Source organism: Cryptomeria japonica, chromosome 6, assembly GCF_030272615.1.
Source record: "Cryptomeria japonica chromosome 6, Sugi_1.0, whole genome shotgun sequence".
NCBI classification, from domain to species: domain Eukaryota; kingdom Viridiplantae; phylum Streptophyta; class Pinopsida; order Cupressales; family Cupressaceae; genus Cryptomeria; species Cryptomeria japonica.
Window position 1 is genome coordinate 544,167,185 of NC_081410.1, and position 6,738 is coordinate 544,173,922.

A 6,738-nucleotide genomic window follows, 5' to 3' on the forward strand; every position below is an offset into this window, starting at 1 on the left:
ATGATTATACATATCTAGACATAGATTCGTTATTATCAGTGACAATTATATGCTAACTTGTATCAATGTCATGTTTGTGAACATATGTAGGTTGTGTATGAAAATATTGAAAACATACCTCCTCTATCGAAGACATACATCAAGAGGCCTCCAAATCTGAAGAGAAAACATGGAGATGAGGTAAACAAGAATAGTTGAATTATAGTTCATTTTTATGTTAAATTTTCGAATGTGAGTTATATAAAATAACTAATCTTAATTGTGATTTATTTTTTCTTATGCAAGATCCTTCAGAGCCGAGTAGTGCAGTGAAGAGTATCGATTTTGATGATCCATCAGTAGCTTAGGATGTTATAGATAGTTTTGGGATTCTTACATGTCTAGTTGGCATGTATATTTTGTATATGAAAAGACATTCACGTATATAGACATACATTTTATTTGAGTTGGCATTTATACCATATTTGTATATGGACATACCAGATTCAAGCTCTCAATGAAATTTTTGCTATCTTTTATTGTGGCCTCTGTCCTCTAAACTGTACCGGTGAGGTGTTGCATTTGCTCTGCCGGTGTTTTTTGTCCTTGAATCAAGGCATTAGATATTTCTTTCCTTAAGGAGGTGAGATAGTCCAATTTTGGACTAAGTCTCCATTTAAGATCTTTAGCCTTTCCTTTTATTCTTTCTTTGTCTCTTTCCAACTTTAGTAGTTCTTCCTCAAAACCTGTTATTTTCTGCTCAAAAACTGATAATGAATCAGATGAATTAATGAAATTGTCAGCTAGTTTATTTATTTCTTCATGTATCTTGATAATTTTCTTATCTATATCAACTATGAAAAAGTTAGTTTTACATGTATCCCTGTACAAAGTTTTGAATTCCTTCAATGTGCTACATAGTTCTGGTAGAAGTGTGTCAAATTGCCTTGTACACTTATTTATTTCTTCCTCAAAGAATTTGTGTTTTGCCTTCTCTAATCTCTCCTTGAATGCTTCCTCTTTTATTTGTTCAATTGTCACAGTGTTTTCAGTAATATACTTAGACAAAGTGTCAAGTTGACTCAAAGAATCTTTATTATCTACATTACATTTTGGTGCTATCATTTTCAAAATTGGAATGGTGTCATCTATTGCCACTTTGACAACCTTTGTCATTGATGCCAAAGGGGGAGTAGTGGAATGAGAAAAGTAATCAGTAAAATGACTCATCAACTCAAGGGGAGTACACATTCTTTTGGTACACATTTTTGGTAAGACAATACTGGCAGATTCTTTTTGGATGACAGTTTTTGGATTTTTCTCATGAGTGTTGCCATCAATGCCAAAGGGGGAGATTGTTGGCAAATACACACTCCAATGAGACATTGTAGGTGATTGAAGGTTTTGTCATTGATGGCAACCTTACAATCCTATGACACCAGCAAGACAATTTATTGGCACTAGCAAGATCAGACTTTACACCGGCACAAAGACCACCGGCACCGGTAGTAAAAGGAAGCATACCGGCACAGAAGCCAACATGAATTTTGTTTGTAATATATTTTGTTAATTATTGTAAAATCATTGTAAGCCGACTTGGAAAGTTGTAAACTCGTATATATAAGAGATCATTGTAGAACATTTTGTAATAGATAGGAAGAAAATAAATAGGCGAAATAAGGCAGACCTATTATGTGAATTATAGGTTAAGGGTTTATGTATGAAGCAGAGCTATAAATCGGTACTAGAATTGGCATAGTAGATGCTATTTTGAAGTAGTACAAGACATTGGATTTATATAATCCATTTTGTAAGTCAGTGAGACTTCCCATTTTGTAATTGAGTAGTGAGCTCTAGGCACTTGGCCTTCCTGCATGTGCGGGCCCCTCTTGTAGTAGTAATATTCTCTTATTGGTTAGTAAGTGAATATTGTGGGTCACAAATCCCACCGAGGTTTTTCCCACATCGGGTTTCCTCATTAAACTACTGTGTTATGGTGTGTTTTTCATGTGGTGTTTGTTATCTCTGTTTATTGCATTATTTCTTGTTTACCGGTACACAGAGCAACAAGCAGAGCAACAGGATCCATCACCGCAATAGGTTCACACAGAGTCAATGCCACCGGCAATAGCTGAGCAAGACAAACCTTTGCTTAAAGAAATGGAAACACAAACTGACCTACCAGAGTTCACCACAAGCAAGGATATTGCTCCCACCGGCGGAATACTATTGGCAAATGCACACTCCAATGAGACATTGTAGGTGATTGAAGGTTTTGTCATTGATGGCAACCTTACAATCCTATGACACCGGCAAGACAATTTATCAGCACTAGCAAGATCATACTTTACACCAGCACACAGACCACCGGCACCAGCAGGAAAAGGAAGCATACCAGCATAGAAGCCGACAGGAATTTTGTTTGTAATATATTTTGTTAATTATTGTAAAATCATTGTAAGCCGACTTGGCAAGTTGTAAAATGACTCATATATATAAGAGATCATTGTAGAACATTTTGTAATAGAAGAAAGGAAATAGATAGGTGAAATAAGGCAAACCTATTATGCAAATTATAGGTTAAGGGTTTATGTATGAAGCAGAGCTATAAACCGGTACTGGCTCTGGCATAGTAGATGCTTTTTTGAAGTAGTACAAGACATTGGATTTATATAATCCATTTTGTAAGTCAGTGAGACTTCCCATCTTGTAATTGAGCAGTGAGCTCTAGGCACTTGGCCTTCCTGCATGTGCAGGCCCCCCTCTTGTAGCAGTAATATTCTCTTATTGGCCAGTAAGTGAATATTGTGGGTCACAAATCCCACCGAGGTTTTTCCCACACCGGATTTCCTTGTTAAACTACTGTGTTATGGTGTTTTTTTCATGTGGTTGTTGTTATCTCTATTTATTGCATTATTTCTTGTTTACTGGTATACAGTATTAATATGTTCTACATGTTTTAAGTTAAGAAAATCTTATAACCGGTTAGATACTGATTCACCCCCCCCATCTCAGTATCTATGGGAATCCTAACAATTGGTATCAGAGCTTGGTCCTCTATTTTTAGAAGCCTAATAGCTTGAGGAAGATCTTGACACCAATAGAGATGGAAAACTTGATGAAGCAATTAGAAGCAGCTCTCTCAGACTATGATGCAGAAAAATTGAAAAATATCAAACTTGAAGATGATCTAAAAGTTGCATAGGATATTATTCAAGTACTTTAAGAAAATCTTACCATTACAAGAAACAAGAGAAGAGAACTTTGTGAAAAGATGCAAAATGAGAATGATGAAAAGGAAACTCTTAGTGATCTGATGAATAAGCTAAAACAAGAAAACATGACAACAAAGAATGAGATGCAGGATATGACTATGAGATTTTGTAAAGAAATTGAAGATAGAAAGAAGAATGAAGAAGACTTGACTAGAAGACTGAATGAAGCTACACATGAAAACACAAGACTTAGCTATGAAAATGATATGTTGAAGACAAATCTGATGCATGCACAGAATGACTCAAATGAACTCATGAGAGAAAAAGGTATCTTGGAAGGAGAACTGGCTGCCACAAATCAACATAAAGAAAAATTCAAGAAAAGCTCAGAAGAAATTGGTGACTTGTTGAAGAATCAGAAACCTAATGGTGACACTAATGGTCTTGGCTTTGAAGCTGGTGAAAGCTCCAGTACTGCAAACACACAGGATCATGGCAAACCGGTAAGACAACCTACTGCTTATAAATTTAATGGCAAATGCTTTAATTGTAACAAGTATGGTCATAGAGAAAATCAATGTAGATCTAGAAATTATCAGAATACCAATACACCCACTGGTCAATGTTCAAAATGCAACAAAGCTGGTCATAATTCTGAAAATTGTAGAATGAATGTGAGATGTTATGTTTGTGGAAGATTTGGACACTTATCTAATCAATGCAGAACACAAACCGGCATAGGATATGGAAAAGCTATTCAGAAAAATAATGTGACTTGTTATGCTTGTAACAAAATTGAAAATATTGCTAAATTTTGTAGAAGCAAGTCCTCACCGGTAAATAACAAAGGTCCTAGTTTGAAAGGTAAAGAAAAGGTTGAAGAAGTAAAGCAGGAATTCTCAAAACAATGGATCAGGAAATCAGAACTAAATGTTGATAGGAATACTCCTCCACCAGTAGAATAGAGTAACACTCCACCGGCAGGAGAGTCTTCATCTAACTGAAGAAAATTTCATTGAGGGTTTAGCAATCAAATGTGTAACATGCTATTATTCCCTCGGTTGATGGTGAGAAGTTGAAATTACTTCTATACCGGCAGATAAGTTAAGTCATTACTTAACCGGCAAGCATTAAATGTGGTGGTTGGCAAAAATAACATTATAAATCAATGTTTTGGCTCCAATTTCATTTCACCGAGCATTCAAACATTCGAAGAGCGCAAAACTTCCAGAGCAAAGGCATTTCAAGCAAAGAAGCAAAGCAATTCAGTAAGCAATCATTCCTAACGCAGATAAAGGTATTTATAATCATGGCTTCTTCATCTATTCCCAAATTCATAGAAAACCCTACTGTAGTCGAAGTGATTAAACGCCCTAGACCCGTATTCTAGTTAGTTCCCGAAATTGCTAAGAAGGATGATAATGTTGGTGCATTTTCTCAAATCCCCAAAGGAGTAGTTTTTGCAGAAGACCCTAGAATGTACATTCATTGTCACATAGAAGAATTAGGTGATGAGAAAATCAAGAGCATGTATAAGACTGTAATTTGTGATGATTTCGGTAATGTGAAACCTGAACACAAAATAGTTGAAACCCTAGGATTCACTGAAATTCTTAGTATTCCAGATTTTCCTAAGGATGTTATAAGGATAGTTTTAAGTAGGGTTCATGGTGAATTCTTTTGGTTGGACTCAATTCACAAAATTACTAAAGAGGCAGTAAAGGTTGTGACAGGGTTACCTTCCACCGGTAACAGGCCTGATAAGACAAAGAAGGTCTCAAATGACCTAGTGATTAACCTAACAGGTGCAACATCTAACAAGAGATCTTTAAGAGTGAATCATGTAACCGACATCAATGTCAGATTCATTAGCATGATTTTAGGCTACAAAACCACACATGCAAATAGGTTAAACTCAGTCTCTAGCCTATGCATAAAGAGTATTTATGATATGATTAAAGATAATGCAAAAATAGATGTGTGTGAATGGTTGAAAGATGAGCTTATTGATAATCTTGGAAAAATTAAGAAAGACAAAAAGGGGACATTTAGATTTGGAAACCTACTTGTCTATTTAATGCTGCACATAACAAAATAGGTGCCCGATATCGGTAATAAGAATCTTGGTTTTGATATACCGGTAGGCAAACAATTGTCTAATTTACTAAATAACATGGGTGAAAATAGAGAAAAGAATATAAATGAGTACTTTCAGGCATTGAAGACCCGGATGAATACTAGAGTCAGACTTTCACAAGCAATTGTAAATAAGTATAAGGATGAAATATGCTTTTTTATTAAGAAGGATGAGATTTGGATGGAGGCAGTTATCCCAAGAACCATTTGGGTTACTGAAATGGGTTATGAAACTAATGGCCACATAATTGAAACATATGCAAAAGCCCTTCTGGAAGCACCCAAGGAACCTAAAGAAGAGGTATTTGGCAGTGCTGAGACTATTGAGAATCAAATTCAATCTAAGAAAAGGGTAAAGAAGGTAGAAGCAACAGTAAGAAGAGGATCTAGGCAAGCAAAGGCTATCAAAGAAGATGTACTTAAACAAACCGGTACTGAAGATGAGTTAGAAACACTACAGCTAGAAACTCACCTTTCGCCGGTAGCAACTTCTTTGGAAAGTGATATGCCAGCTGCATTTAAAAGAGTTGTGAGGAAAAGAGAACCTTCACCAATATCTACACCTTCTCCTAGAAGAACCAGACAGAAACAACAGGCAGTGAGGCCCCCGGCTAAGAAGATAACTCCAAAGAAGAAGAAGTTAACACCCAAGAAGAAGACTCAACAAAACATCGGTCCAATTGACAAACTACTAGATGAAATAACAGAGGATGGACAACTGAAAAACATCAATAAATTATATGATTCATTATCAGTTGATGACAAGGAGAAAGTTGAAAACAGTGTAATTCTACACTTGGACATTTACAAGAAATTTCTAATGCAAGTTGTAGATGAATTACCGGCAGAACTGTTTAAAAGACTTGAAGCTAGAAGGCAAGTTGTTGTAGAGCTTGATAAGAAAATGAAAATTGAAAAACTACTTGTTGTTTATCCAGTCAACTCACCAAAAGAGATAGATGATCTGATCTCTGAGGCTAACCAGTCAGTATTTTCAACTGCACACCAACATGTAGCACTTATGGTTGGTAGAGTGAATGAGGTAGCAGAGGAAACTGCCAATGCATGGGACATATTCCTTGTAGAGAAGGAAAAGTGGGAAGAATATAAAAAACCCAAACCCATCAAAGTATATTAGAAGGATAAGGATAAGGGAAAAGGCAAGGTTGGTGGACCACCTAGCATAAAAATAAAAGATAACTTATCCCCACCGCCTCTAAATACTCCACCGGTAGTGACTACTGATAATCAACCGGATAGTGAGAGCATGGACATACCACAAGAGGACACAAATCCTAATTCTGAGGTATTATATACAGTGGACATTGACACACAAAAAGTCAATACTGTGATAGATAAGGATACAACTGAGAAGACAGATATGGCTAATGAGCAACCGATAACTGAT